The sequence below is a fragment of the Tenrec ecaudatus genome, chromosome 5 (genome assembly GCF_050624435.1).
Source record: "Tenrec ecaudatus isolate mTenEca1 chromosome 5, mTenEca1.hap1, whole genome shotgun sequence".
Classification (NCBI taxonomy): Eukaryota; Metazoa; Chordata; class Mammalia; order Afrosoricida; family Tenrecidae; genus Tenrec; species Tenrec ecaudatus.
The window spans coordinates 30109088-30124680 of NC_134534.1; positions in this window are offsets into that span (position 1 = coordinate 30109088).

A 15593-nucleotide genomic window follows, 5' to 3' on the forward strand; every position below is an offset into this window, starting at 1 on the left:
GTGTTGGATGCTCTGCTGGCTTTCCTGTGTAAGTCTCTAGTACTTACTCACCCAAGTTAACCAGAGACCGATGTGCCATGGGTATCAGCACACCGCACAATTCCAGCATTATAATGGTTTGTGGGGGCAATGAAACCAAAGAGACTCAAATTGATCCTCAATGGAAAACAAATGCATGAAAGAAGACATCCTGTGGGAAGCTGAGAACCATACCATGGGCAGTGTCATCAGTGTTCCAACTATTACTGTTTAAATTGATCCCAACAACACTCCTGAGAAAACAAATGAGCTTTATCGTCTTCGGTTACTCCAAGGAGAGAGCTCAATGGTAAGAGCTCTCCTAATGCCATTCTGCAGAGAGGCACACCTCCAGAAACTGTGCCTTTAAGAAGGAGGAAGACAGGCTAGCATGTGACAGTGGATCCTCCAAGATACAATCCTGGAAATTTTCTTTGTTAAAAAGACATATTTTTGTTTGACTGGGTGTGTTAGTCCTGGTAGACTAAATAAACAAATCCAGGAAGACTCATGTGTGTAAGAAAGAGCTTTGTATACAAGAGCAGTTGAATATTGAGAAAACATTCCAGCCTGGTCCAGAACAAGACCATAAGTCTGATATTAGCCCATATATCTGATGCCAATCTATAAAGTCCTCTTCAGACTCATGAAACACATGCAATGATGCCGAGTGCAGGAAGATCACAGGCCAGTGGGTGGGAAGTCTTGTGGATCCAGTGACGCTGTAAGCATCTCAGTGCTGGCAGGGGTTTCCATGTGGCTTCTTCAGCTTCAGAAGTCTGGCTCCATCAGCCTCCTCCCATGTGACTTCTCCCAGGTCTGTCTCACAGGGGGTGAGCAGAGAGAAAGAGAGCATGTGTGTTTCCCACCTCCAAGGAGGAATATAGGACCAGAATCCTCAGGAGAAGGCCATCCCTACACCGAGGCCTTATTGGCTGTGACCTGATTGACAGGCTAGACTCCATCCTTTCACTCTGAATCCTCAAATTGACACCAAATTATGTAACTGCCATACTGGGCCATGCCAGAGGATAAAATACAGTATAAACTGATTTCAGGGAGTTTGGGTGAAAGCATGGGTGTATGCACCATAACCTTCCCAAAGGTGAGGACCCCATTCGTTGTACAGAGGAGCCCAGAGCTACAGTGCTGTTGGCGCAGTGAGCCAAAGTTGCAAGAGACCAAACCACCTGACTTGATACCAACTCATGGCGATTCCACTTGAAATGACCCATAGCAGTACCATGCATGTCAAAGTAGTACTGTGCTCCAGTAGGGGCTTCGACAACTGAAGTATGTTTTTGGAAGTAGATCACTAGGCCTTTGTTGAGAGGCCTCAAGATGGAATCTATTATTCAACCTCAGTTATTTAACCACAACTGAGTGGGTTATCAGTTTGCATCAATCCTGGACTCAGAGGAGATCTTAAAGTCAGACTCTAGCATGGAAATGAGTTGTACTGAAGAAAAGGGAAAATAAGGGGCTGTTCCCAGAATCCAATCACCCTCGGTTGAAGTGAAAGCCAGAGATGAAGGCCAGTCATTTAAAAGCCAGAATTATTCAAGGTCAAAATCAAGGCAACCGAAGAGGTGAATGAGCTTCAGCAGATGAAGCCACTCTGCCTTAGTGTGGAAGCCGTTATCCTGAGGTTTCAATCTAGTCTCCAGGGCCTGTTACTGATGGGGAAAGAATAGTGGTCACCAGGATTGGGAGCTGTGACTGTCTGAGAACCTTCTGTCCTTCACCTACCTGCTTTGCCCAGCAACTGTTTTGCTGCTCTGACCTGAGTTCAGAGGAAAGACCCTAAGATTATATCTTCAGAAATATCCTCTGCGAGTGAAGGGTCATCCATGAGCAGTGGTGCTTTTGTGGAAATTTAGAGTAACGGTGTTGTAGTTACATGATTTTATGTCAAATTGAAGGTCCATAAAAGTATAGGGGTAGTATTCAACCTGGCAGCCTGAGGGGACCCCCTTGCTAGGGTGGCCTTCTCAAAAGGAGAGCCCACAGAACCGCCAGTCTGCCTTGACCTTCCTCGTTGCTAACCCTGACAGCTGCCAGAGCCCTACAAGGCCTTTCGCCAGCTTTGGATCTACACGACTTCGCACCCACCAGCCTGTGATATTCCTGCATTCGGCGTCTTTGCGTGCGACTTTGTGAGTCTGAAGAGGGCCTTAAAGATTAGTGTCACACTGATGGACTTGAGTTGGACTGGGCTGGGATGCTTTCTTGATATATAATTACCTCTTGATATAAAGCTCTTTGTTACACGTATATGAGTATTACTGGATTGATTCTCTAGTCAACCCAGCCGGACACAAAAGGACTTTTAAAAAGCCAGCCAAGAACAGAAAATACTGTAACTATGAAGACATGATCATGAAATAATAAAATTGAGAAGGCTGATGACTGTAATTTCAAAAAATATATATAACAGATTATACAAGGGGGTACCCCCCAAAAATCAGAATTGCGCTGGGGGGAGCAGAACTTTCCCAGTATGCATTTTCCCCTCTAGCCGAGCATCCAGTAACTCACTCTGAGTTAGTGCACCCACTGGCATTGCCTGAGAAGGTTCTTTCTGGTTATAATGAAATTTTTTCTTAAAAGCAGTTTTGCTTAACCTCCCTGGGGGTCTAATTATGTCAGCAATTTTGTACCCAAAGCGGTACACTGTTTTACATAAAATTTGTTGTTTTATAGTGTAGGCCTGTAATTCTTAAGAAATTACTTTTAATCTTTCTAGTAGACATTCCAGGTATGGTAAACTTTAATACACAAATCTGCGAGTAATTCTCAGTCACTGTCGCTGTCATTTATCTGGTCTAAAATTCCTTTTGTGCTAAAGTGACACTTTTTTGATGCCATGGAGAAAAAATTTCCAAGCAAAAAAATGTTCCAAATGGCAGTAAAAGGGCAGGGAGGGCACTGGAGACTGATCTAGGGACAAATCTGAGGTGATTTGCTTTGATACAATGTAAGCCTCACAGGTTACACTGTATCACTGTTTGTATGTGTGTGTGTCTCTTTTACACTTGCAGTTTTGAATTTCCCGTCCAGTTCCGTCCCTGGGTGGCCACACACTGCACACAGAGAACAGACCAGAACAGAACGAGGAAGTCAGATGGCTCTGTGATCACAGCAGAGGACACTCCTGGGCCGGGGAGCAGTTAAGGGACTTCTCTGCAGTGTAATCCCGAGTGCGGCTCGGGGTTTCCGCTCTGACGGTTAACATTTACCCTGAGCCACCTCGGGATTGCCGCCAGGGAGGTTAAGCCTCATTTTTTGTGATGGCCGAATTAAAAGAACAGCGTGAGGCTGAAATGTTTCCTGCTTAGGAAAAACACCACAGAAACTATTGTGAAGTTGAACACAGCTTACAAAGACAGCACTCTGGCAAAAACTCGGGTGTAAGGGCTGTTTTCTCATTTCAAAAAAGGTGAATGCCGATTGATAACAAACCTTGTTCTAGATATCCGTTCATTTCCCAAATGGATGAAGATGTTGACTTGTAATGCATTTGGAGTTTGTTCCACCAGGTCAGCTGGTTAATCAAGCTTTCTATTTAGAGGTCTGAAAAGATAGTGTAACAATCGTGTGCAACAAAAAGGCAGGATGTGTGGCAGACAGAGGACTGGTTTTGCCATGACAGTACACCTACTCACACGGCCACCTCAGTGCATCAGATGTTGGTCAAACAAAACAAAACAAAACAAAACAAAAGAACAGCATGCATCTCTTGCCACACTCACCTTACTCACCTGACCTTGCTCCATGCAGCTTTTTGACATTTCCACAAATGTAGAGGGACACGAAAGGATAGCGATTTGACAACATAGAAGTGCAGGAAAAAATGATGGAGGTGCTGTCAGCCATCCAAACAGATGAGTTTGAACAATGTTTCCAAGAATGGAATTTCAGATTTGATCAAGTTATTAAGTGTCGTGGAGAGTGCTTTGAAAGTGATACGGTTGTTTTGTAGAAAAATGTAAACACATAATTTTGAAAAACAATTTGGGGTTTTGGGGGGTACTCTCTCATATATGCCTAATCCTGTGTTAAAGTTCCCCTCCTCCCCAACCTACCCCCCGGTCAAACTTTTCTTAACTTGTTCATAATTTGAAATCACTTGTCCATTTACACAAGAAAGGTCACGTTATTTCTAAGGAAGAAATCTTCGTCACTTTCATTACTATGTCTCTTGCTGTGTGATGCATGAAGACATACAGTGTGGGTGGGTTTCTGGGGGTTACTTTTTTAGAGGCAACACGGGATGGGGGAGAGCCTGAATATGATTCAGACAGACTGGGATTTAACATATAGTTCTGCAGATTATTATGATTATGATTATTCAATCCTCAGATTTCTTTTCTTTCTCTTATTTATTTATTTATATTAACCATTTTATTGGAGGGCTCTTACAATACATAATTCAATTGTACTAAGCACACTTGTACATAGGTTGCCATCGTCATTTTCACAACATTTTCTTTCTACTTGTGTCCTTGATATCAGCTCCTCTTTTTTCCCCTCCCTCCCACCCTTCCACTATCATGAATCCTATATCAATTACATATTGTTATTTCATATCTTACACCATCTGATGTTACCCTTCACTCACATTTCTATTATTCATCCTCTCCAGGGGAGCTATATATCCAACCTTGCAATCATTTTCCCCTTTTCTCACTTGCCCCCTCTCCCCTTACTCTCATAGTATCACTACTCCCAGTACTGTTCCTGAGGGGTTTATCTGTCCTGGATTCCATGTGTTGAGATCTTTCATCTGTACCAATGTATGTATTCCAGTCTAGCGGGGTTTGTAAGATAGAACAGGGTCATGATAGTGGGTGAAGGGGTGGGGGGAGGAAGCATTCAGGACCTAGAGAAATGTTCTGTTTTGTCAGTGCTATACTGCACCCTGGTTGAATCGTCCCTTCCTTGTGACCCTTCTGTAAGGGGATGTCCAATTGTCCAAAGATGCGCTTTAGATCTCCATACTGACCTACCACGTCCATATCTGTATAATTATTTATTTTGAATCCTTTGATACCTGATACCTGATCCCATCAACAACTCATGATCACACAGGCTGATGTGCTTCTTCCATGTGGGTTTATTTGCTTCCCTGCTAGATGACCACTTGTTTAACTTCAAGCCTTTAAGACCCCAGATGCTAAATCTTTTGATTGCCAGGCACCATCAGCTTTCTTCGTGTTTGCTTTGCACCCATTTTGTCCTCAGCAATTTTGTCACAAAGTGATCCTCAGTTTTCTTATTAAAGATGAGACTACCTCGTCGATTTCCTTTGAGAATCTGATATGATCATCTATATGAGGACTCTAAGACATCACCTGGCATGTAGTAAGTACCAAGTCAATGTCCATTTATTCCTCCCAGGCTAGGTGAGGCCCAAATATTCTAGGTTATTGAAAATCCAAGACCATTTGCAAATTTCTCTATAGCCTATGTTTGCTTCACAGTCATTTGGAAGTGTTGAGTTCAAATGTCATTTTTGTTGATTATTTTTTGCTGACGTGCAATTGAGTTCTTCCTATAAGCTAGGTTGCATACTATTCTATTTACCTCCTTACAGAATCCCTAAGTTGTATCATAATATCCCATATTACATTTGGAAGCTTCCAGTGCTCTAATGTGAACCCCAGTCAAGAGAATTCAGAGCGTGTAATCTTATCTATAGACTTCTGGTCTTGCTTGTTGAGAGACTCAGCTTAGAGAACTCAGGAAGACTGCTGCCTTTGATTCTCTAAGTTTCATCAAGGACCCATCTGTGACAGGAGCAACTTACATTATTTTTCTAAAACTGAGGATGAGGAAACTTCTTTGCATATAACAATTGCATCCCATTACATAGCAATTCTAAGATTAGAGACTTAAGAAGTACTTGATTTTTTCCATGTTTTCTATCCCCCAAATAATTGTTCTGGAATTACAGCACCTAGTACCCTTTTCTGACAGTATTAAATGCCAATACTGTGTAGGATTATTTGTGAGGTATTAAAGATAGGAACTTGGCAAGGAAAAAGAATTTTAATTGTAGTATTTATAAAAGCAAGAATAGTTTAGGGATCTTAACTTTGACAGCACCATGTATGAAAGTTTTTAGGCCTCTATTTTTGACAAAAATGAATAGATTTTCAAACAAACTCTCTCTGAAAGAAAAATTTGAACTCCAGAGAATATATACAGAGACTATGCACCCGGAATAGTTGTGCAACATGATATGCACTAAGTTCATATATAAGGAAACATTTATTTTTCCCTGAGGCTCACTGAGAGTTGAAATCTATCCCATAAGGGAACTCTATGGTAGTATCCAAAGAAAAACACATGTCTGTCTGACAGCCCACAAAGATTCATAGGAAAATATGAGAGATATGTCTGGGACATTACTTCACAAATCTGACTGCATTTCATAGTATTGTTGGAGGCTTGGATTCAAAAATCAATGTGAAAACTATGGGGGGGGGCTGGCGCACGGGGCTACAGTTAAGCAACGTCACTGCTTTGCTTTATTAGCTCTTACTAACCTTGAACGGCAGTTTTGTGAAATTTAATAAATATAGGTGGAATCTGCAGATGCTTGATGTAAGTGTATCCCAGAGATAGCAAACAGATGGCAATCATTTTTGCTGGCTAACAAGTCTCTATTTACCTTTGGCCAAGCCATTGTATAATTTTCTACTGTGAAGATGTAGGAAAGCAAGCTTAATCCACCCGTAATAAAGCTCGGTTGATGGATAGTGTGATGTCTCTTAAAAACACGGATGTCTTTTAAGAGGCACGGGTTTAGCTAATAAACTTCACTGCTTCCACGTAGTACACTTTCAAACGATTAACTCTCCTCTTCAGAGCAGTCTCAGAGCTGCTCGCAGCCACAGTAGCATTAAATCCATTTTAAAATGACAACTAAGAACACACAAAATATCAAGGCGTATAGACTTTCAAGCTCATCATTTTTTAAAGCACCTGTCATGCTGAACCTCTTCAATGAAACCTCGGTGGGATACTTTTGCAGATAACTTTGAATAATTAAAGATGAAGAAGAGATTTAGATAGGACTTCCAAATTTCATAGTGCCCCTCCGGGGTCTGTATGAGCTTGGCTTGGTTTTTAGGCCCTATTTAGTCCCTACAGAATAGACAAGTCCAATGTCACATCATAAAATAACACCACCTCACATCAGTGCTAGAAAACACACCTCTGGTGCTCCCCAGTGAGTCATGCCCTGTGTAATCCTCTCGCTGTGAATGTGGGCATGGTAAAAGTGACAGGATCTCAGTCCTTCAATGAGCTGACATCCTAAGACAAAGGTGAGGTGCTGGGACTTCTATAAATGGGGCAGTTGTTGTCAGCGACCATGGCACCTGACTTCTGGTGGCCCAGTCAGGCCATCCTCGTGCCTGGTTTTGAGTTAGACCATTGTGACCCAAAGGTTGCCCTTGGCCGATTTTCCAAATCAGATCACCAGACCATTCTTCCCTCCCATCAGCACACTGTGTCGTATAAGACTCCAAGGAGAGACTGTCCACTACCTCTCTCAGGAGGTAACTGTTTATGTTTTAAGAGGGCTTGTGAGGGGGCCATGGGGCAAGAAATGTGAGCAGCCTCCAGAAATTGGGATCCACCTGGCCCTAGCTGAAAGCCAGCAAGAAAAGAGAACCTTAGTCCCAGCACTGTAGGAACCGAATGCAGTCACCAAGCGCACGAGCTTGGAGGAGGCTCTCGAGCTCCAGAAATGAATGCAACTCTTCAGATGCTTTGATGACGGCCAGATAAGAACCTGAGCAGCCAACTCACAATCAGGCTCCTGATGCAAGCAAGCTAGGACATAACAGACCCGCTAACTTTGGGGTACTTTACTGCACAACAATCAAAAACAAATGCCACTGGTAGAGGGATTAAAGGTTTCATTCACTGTACCTCATTTATTTGGGGGACAAAAAATGAGTCCAAAAGACATTCCTTTCCACTGAATTATGTATATGATCAGAGTTTCCCTGCCTTCCTGTGGATCTCGGAAAATGGCCTATAAAACATGGCTGGGCTTACTAAATGCATTTAGTACTCAGAAGAACCTTGGACGCTGTGCGTGCCAATCCTCTGACTGAAGGAGTACAGGAGCTGAGCTCCTGCCGAGTAAGCGACTCTCTCCATCTCAGAGCAGCAAATGGAAGAGGTAAACTCAGATGCCCACATCTACTGAGATCCAACCCAAGATTCTTTTCAACATTGTGGATCCTTTGTGGTCACTAATGTGAAAGAACAGAAGAGCTGAAACTAAATATCTAATTTCTAGAAAATGCTTAAGAGGAGGCTGTAATATGTTTGCAGGCAAACTTCTTTGTCTTTGAATTCCAGTTTCCCACAAACTTTTGGAAGCCCCCCTCAGAGAAGTTATACAACTCAGTGCTCACAATTAGCACTCCTAGTACATTGTAGGCAATCAGTAAGTATTCTAAAGATTACATGCAGCATTTAATACAGTTAAAATAGCATATTTTCAGATTCGATAACCACTATGAAGCGCACACGATAATGGCCCACACCCACGTTGCGTGACCGGAAGGCAGTACAGCGCAGTAGACAGAGCATGAGTTCCTATTTTATCAGGAGGCTCTCTCTGCAAAATCACTCAGCTGTCAGCGTCCTCATCCGCACAGTGGAGGCAGCCATGCTTCCTATGGCTGTGAGTAGGATCAAATAAGATTACACATGTAGAGTGCCTGGGATTTATCATCTTAATACACCAAACAGTTTATCCATTGCCTGGCTGTTGACACTGACTCATATGCCAAGGCCTAGCCTACGGGACCGCCCAGTCTCCTTTCTTGGACTGTCATGGTACTGGTGTGAGGAGCTGTTGGTTCTGCCATCATAGCGACCCGGTGTCCAACAGAAGGAAGCACCACCTGGCTCGGATCCGTCTTCACACTTGCTCTTATGGTTGAGCTCACTGTGGCAGAGCCACTATGTCAATCAGGCGTCCATCATGTGGAGGAGCTTTCTCTTTTCACTGCCTCTCCATTCTACCAAGACTGGTCTCTGGTGCAATGTCCAAAGTGCTTGAGATAAAGTCTCCCCATCCTTGCTTCTAAGAAGCACTCTGGCGGTACCTCTTCGAAGACAGATTGGTTTGGTCATTTGGTGGCCCACATTCTTTCAACATTCTGCATAAGCACATTTCCAACATATCCATTCTTCTTTGTTTTTCCTTATCCAGTGTCCAGCTTTCACATGCATGCGAAGCGATGAAAATGACCATGCATTGGGTCAACCGCACCTGAGTCCTCTGTCACATCCTTGCTTCTCAACACTTTACAGAGGTCTTGAGTGGCAGATCGACCCAATGCAGTGCGTTGATATTTATACATCCTCGAGAAATAGTCGTTTCTGTTCACTCGTGGGGAGTGCAAACAGCCACCATGCTCAACTGCTCACCAAAGACTGAGGGTCTCTTTGTGTCCCCCAGAAACCCCTCTGAAGAAAAGTCTGCAGAGAGTCTTCTAAACGAACCAGCCACGATAGCCCTGTGGGGTGCAGGCCCATCAGAAAGCCCGTGCTGCTGCTGTGAGTCAGACTCAAACCAATGGCAACTGGCCATTCTCGTTTGTTGTTGAACTTGATTTCAAACGGAGAATCCTTTTTCCACTTCACTTCAGACAGTCTCTTTCAGCTTTACTCTGCAGAGGGAACGCTTCATACATAGGTACATTTACATGTACCTTAAGAGAGTTTCTTTCTTGGAAAACAGTTTTCTCCTGTAAGGATTCACCTTTCATTTCCATCCATTATTCCCTCCTACGATGCTGTAGGAAAGGAAGGCCGGAAGATTGGGGGGGCGGGGGGGCAAGAGGGAATTCTCATTTGATGAGGCCTGAGTTTATTGACACTTAGAAGTCACACACACACACACACACACACAACGCAGCTGGAAGAATCGTAAATTAATCATTCATTAGCAGTGTACATAATTGAGAAGTAGTCATCCCAAACCTGTTTCCAATTCGATGAGCACAGAAAGCGATGTGGAAGTAGTTACTGCTAAGCTGAATTCTTCTGATTGCACTATTTATCAGGTAGTATTTCAGATAATTAAATAGAACCATGAGCAACATGAAAGATTATAGTATGGTTCATTTTTTTTCATGGGTCTGTTGAAACTAAGAAATTATGTGCAGGCAGACTTGGAAAAATTCCAGCACGAACCATACTCAGTTCGGTAACAGGAGGCTGAGTTTAGAGGGACAGTTCTGACAGCTGGAGAGAAAGCGATATGTGGCTCATGCTAAACGTCACCTTAAAAATTAGCAATAAAATAATTACAACTTAATTAGGAATTTGCTATCTTGATTTCAAAGCTTTAAAAAAGCTTTCTTGGAGGCATTTTAAGGCCATTTTAAATCTCTTTAATCTCTGCTCAAGAGAATTTATTTTAAAGCAGGTGTGCCTTTATGTGTATGGGGGGGAGACACGACTTAAAATCATTCCCATGAGTTTCAAACATTTCCACATGTTTTTGTAAAAAATAGTCACTTCAGTGTTGCTAGAAACCTAGGAAAGGTCATGGGGGGAAAAGCTGTGAAAACCTTAATCCTGCAAATCTGAGGGCACAGGGCACGATGCAATGGAGTGTGGCCTCAGAAGACTTAGGTTCAAATCCCTGCTCTGCTAATTGGAATTAGAAGGTTTCAGTCAGGCCTTTAAAAAAATATTTCAGTTCCATCATCCATTCATTGGGCATAATAACATCTAGCTCTGAGTTCTGTGAAGAGTAAGTCTTCTATGTATGGTAGCTAGGATAATTGGACACAGTGCCATTCTGTGCACCAAGCCACCCCAGGGCACTACAGCACATGGACAGGGCACAATAAATTGTTTCAATGTTTTTCGAGAAATACAGGAAACCTGGAAATCTGTGCGGCACCTGGTGAACGACTAGCGTGTGGTAGTTTGTACTTTTCTCCTTAGAGGACACTACTTTCCTTTAAAGGAGTTTGTGTCCCAGCTGGGTAAAAGTCAGTATATATGTGAGCATCAGTGCACAGCAGGCAATTAGGGTGGTGGTGTCCGATCAGAGTCTGTGGTCTAAAAGGAGTCTGGGGCGGGACTAGGCAGGCACGTGTATCTCTCTAGTGATTGTGGCTAAGCCTACAATTTTAAAAAACGAAAGACATTCTTTCAAATTATGTTGTTGTTGTTGTTTTCCAAATAGCTAGTGGGCTGTTTACATAGAGAGATGTGGTGGTTTAGACCTAACCACTTAATCGACTGCATTGTTAGGTTTTTTTTTTTTGCCCTGGGAATCCATGAAAAAGATGAGACTCAGCCACTGAGACACAAAGGGTACTGTGAATCAAAAATGTTTGGGAGCTTCCAAAGTAGGTGCTCAGTAAATGCTCGCTTCCTCTCAGGCTTGATGCTCTCTCGAAAAATTCAACCCTTCCCTTCAAAATTCAGGTACATGTAGCGGTGCATTCATTAGTAATGCCCGCTGATACTCCAAATTTAAGCCTTTATGGTTTAGTGGGGCCAAGTGGTTAACTCTGGCAAGTGGAGGTTTAAAGCTTTATAAAGTCTCTGTTCACTTCCTCCCCTGCTGGGGCCTTTTATCAAGATGAGGTGATTCGGGTCCTGTGTAAAGGACAGTTCTCTGAGGGGATTTCTAGACACACTGAGATTTGGAGCTTGTCTTCTGTACAGCAGAGGCTTTTCCTACCCTGAGTGACACTCGTTCATATCCATTTCTTTCTATTGGCTCCCCCACCCCTCCCATAAATATAATTGCCATAGTCTTATTTATGGCCCTTTGTAAAACATAATTAGATAATAACCAATATTGTAGAAAATGCGGCCTGCATAATAAAACCCTGGGTGGTAGAAAAGGCAAACAATAGTTATTAGCAGCATCAACTAAAACTGCTTGGTCACAGTGTGATGCCCCAGGTCACAAACCAGTAAAGAAGACATTTATTCATGCAGCCAATGAGCACTTGTGGTCTACCCTCAGAAAGAGTCATGGGAACAGCTACACCATAAGGATAGGGGGAGGGTGGGAGGGAAGGGGGAGCAAGGGGCAGCTGATGGCAATGATGGATGTATTACCACCACCCGAGGGGGGACGACCAACAGAAATGTGGGTGAAGGGATACAGCAGATGATGTAAGACATGAAAAAAATATATATCTATAATTTATCAAGGGTTCATGAAAGTGGGAGGGTAGGGGAGAGAAGGAGGAAAAAGAGGAGCTGATAGTAAGGGCTCCAGTAGAAAGATAACCTTTTGAAAATGGCGCTGGAAACATGTGTACAAGTTTAATTGATATAATTGATCGTATCTGTAAGAGGCCCCGATAAAATGATTTAAATTAAAAAAAATAAGAAGTTGTGGTTTACAAAATCTTCAAGGTCAGAGAGAAAATGGCAACTGGTTAAACAAGATGATGTCTCATAGGAACAAGGATATATGTAGTAAGATAAACCACTTTTCTACAAAATATCAGAATCAAGGATGTTCAATAACAAGATATTTTCTGTCTTCGTGGAATTAGGGCCTTATAACCAAAAGTGGGAAGCAATTCAAAGATGTTTATATTTCCATCATGGGAAATTTTCTATTGGTCTAGAGGATGAAGTGGAATACGCTTTTTTAGGGTTGGTTATAGGATGGAAGTAGAAGAAAATAATGAAAAAAAAGGCTTGCTTTAAAAGGAAATTGTAACTAAGTCCCTCCGTACATAAGATTAGAAAGAAGATGAACCTGAGTAGAAAGAAATCAGGAAAATAAGAATTGTATTCATTTACTCATCCATGTTCGTTGAATATCTTAAAGTGCATTCCATAATACATGGGATACCAGATATCTGACTCTAAGGGATTAATAATCTATTATAGAGATAGGCTTGTAAAGAGATAATCACAACAGAATGTGTCCATTATTATATAGAGCCCTGCACAGAAAAATCACACCCCCACATGAATAATTTTGCTGGAAGGATCAGCAATATCTTCACGAAAGAGAAAACAGTTGAGCTCGATTTGGAAAGAGGAAGTGTCAAGAACTGTGAAGAGAGGTTGCATAGAGAAGAGGTATAGCTGTAGCCCAGGTGGGGACGGAGCATGGTGGTGGGGCAGGAGGAAAGTCAAGGGAGAGGGAGGAAGGAGCTGGGAGTCAAGGGGCATTTATGGAGGTCTAGACAAAGACATGTACATGCAAATATATATAGGAGGATGGGGAAATAGATCTTTGTGTCTATATTTATAGGTTTAGTATTAAGGTGGCAGAAGGACTTTGGGCCTCTACTCAAGCACTCCCTCAAGGCATGAATACTTTCTTTTATTAAATTTGCACTCTATGATGCTCACTCTCCTGACACAACTGCTTGAAGCCAAAGCGGGTGAACAAGTAAATGTGGTGAAGAAAGCTGATGGTGCCCGGCTATCAAAAGAGATAGTGACTGTGGGTTAAAGGCTTGAAGATAAACAAGCGGCCATCTAGCTCAGAAGCAACAAAGCCCACATGGTAGAACAAACCAACCTGTGTGATCGCGTGGTCCCAAAGGTATCAGTTATCAGGCATAAAAGAACAAAAAATCATATCATTGGCTGCACACCTCCATGGTACGATCACCGAAGACAAACGGGTGCATAAGTAAATGAGGCGAAGAAAGCTGATGGTGCCTGGCTATCAAAAGAGATAGTGTCTGGGGTCTTAAAGGCTTGAAGGTAAACAAGCAGCCATCTAGCTCAGAAGCAATAAAGCCCATGTGGAAGAAGCACACCAGCCGGTGCGATCACGAGGTGCCAAAGGGGCCAGGTATAAGGCATCATGCAAAAAAAAATATGTGTGTGTATACCACATTGAATGAAGGGGGAAGTGCAGAGTGGAGACCCAAGGCCCAAGTGTCGACCACTGGAGATCCTCTCACAGAGAGGTTTAGGAGAGGAGACAGGTCAGTCAGGGTGCGGTATAGTACCGATGAAGAACACAGCTTTCCCCCAGATCCTGGATGCTTCCTCCCCCCAACTATCATGATCCGAGTTCTACCTTGCAGGACTGGATAGGGCAAAGATTGTACACTGGTGCATATGGGAGCTGGAGGCACAGGGAATCCAGGGTGGACGATACCTTCAGGACCAGGGGCGTGAGGAGCGATACTGGGAGAGTAGAGGGTGAGTGGGTTGGAAAGGGGGAAACGATTACAAGGATCTATATGTGACCTCCTCCCTGGGGGATGGACAACAGAGAAGGGGGTGAAGGGAGATGCCGGATAGGGCAAGATATGACAAAATAACAATCTGTGGATTATCAAGGGCTCATGAGGGAGCAGGGAGCAGGGAGGGAGGGGGAAAAAGAGGATCTGATGCTAAGGGCTTGGATGGAGAGCAAATGCTTTGAAAATGATTAGGGCAAAGAATGTACAGATGTGCTTTATACAATTGATGTATGTATATGTATGGATTGTGATAAGAGTTGTATGAGCCCCTAATAAAATGTTTTAAAAAAGAAGAACTGTGAAGAGTTGAGAGTTTACCTGACTTATAGGCTAACAGGTGAGCTTGTAACAGTCGTGGGTACTGGCAAATACATGAGCCCCCTAGATCAAAGATCAAGGCCTTTACTACTCTTAGCAGTGATGGTATCTGGAACTTCAGCAGTTTTTGTCCGGCTTAGTTGAGTCTGAATTCCCAGTGGTGATTCACATAAAGCCAAGTGGCAACTGACCATGGTGCGTTGCATTATAAGGAGTAGTAAACCTTAATCCTCGTAAGTCGAAATTTTGTGCCATGGCAATAAATATGTCTGCTCTTTGCGACATGAGATGTAGCTGCCAAGGATGCTCACTGTGTCAACACCCTTGGAAGGGTCAGTGTCTCCCCTCCCAAAGGGTGAAGAAATGAAGGCTATGCATGGAAACCTGTATTCCAACAAAAACCAGTGACCAAGGAAGGAAGAGCATGATGTCTTTCCTGAAGATATATTACGTATGTCATGGAAATAAAATGTAATATTTCTACAAAATTTTGGAAACCTCTTCACATAGTTGAGTAGCTGGAGTCTACACTATAAAGACTGAGGCAGTGGGAGGAATGGGGGTGAGAAACTGGAGTGGAGTGATAACATCATTAGAAGCATGATAGAATTAGTACATGTTAGAATTTGTATAGCGTACATTGAAAATATTGGTCTGCTTACCAATATTTATTCCATGTACGCCGTGTGCTGAGTATGTAGTTACATTCATTAAACAATGAGATGGATGATTGAAGGAGAGCTCTGATTTATTTTGTAAACATGGGGACCCATCAGATTTTAAAATCCAAAGGCAAATAATCCTCTCTGGTAGCTGGATAGCAAAATCATTACACCTTAGTGACTACATTGTTCTCTAATACTTCATGTTTGCAACTATAATAAAATATATTTATATGCTTTGAACAGTTTGTGCACTAAAGACATGCCTGGCCTTAGCAAACTTAGCTGTAAGGTGAGAGTAACACTGACTGGGATCGTTCAAGCTACATGTTGACTTAGCTGAGCCGTGATTCTCAGC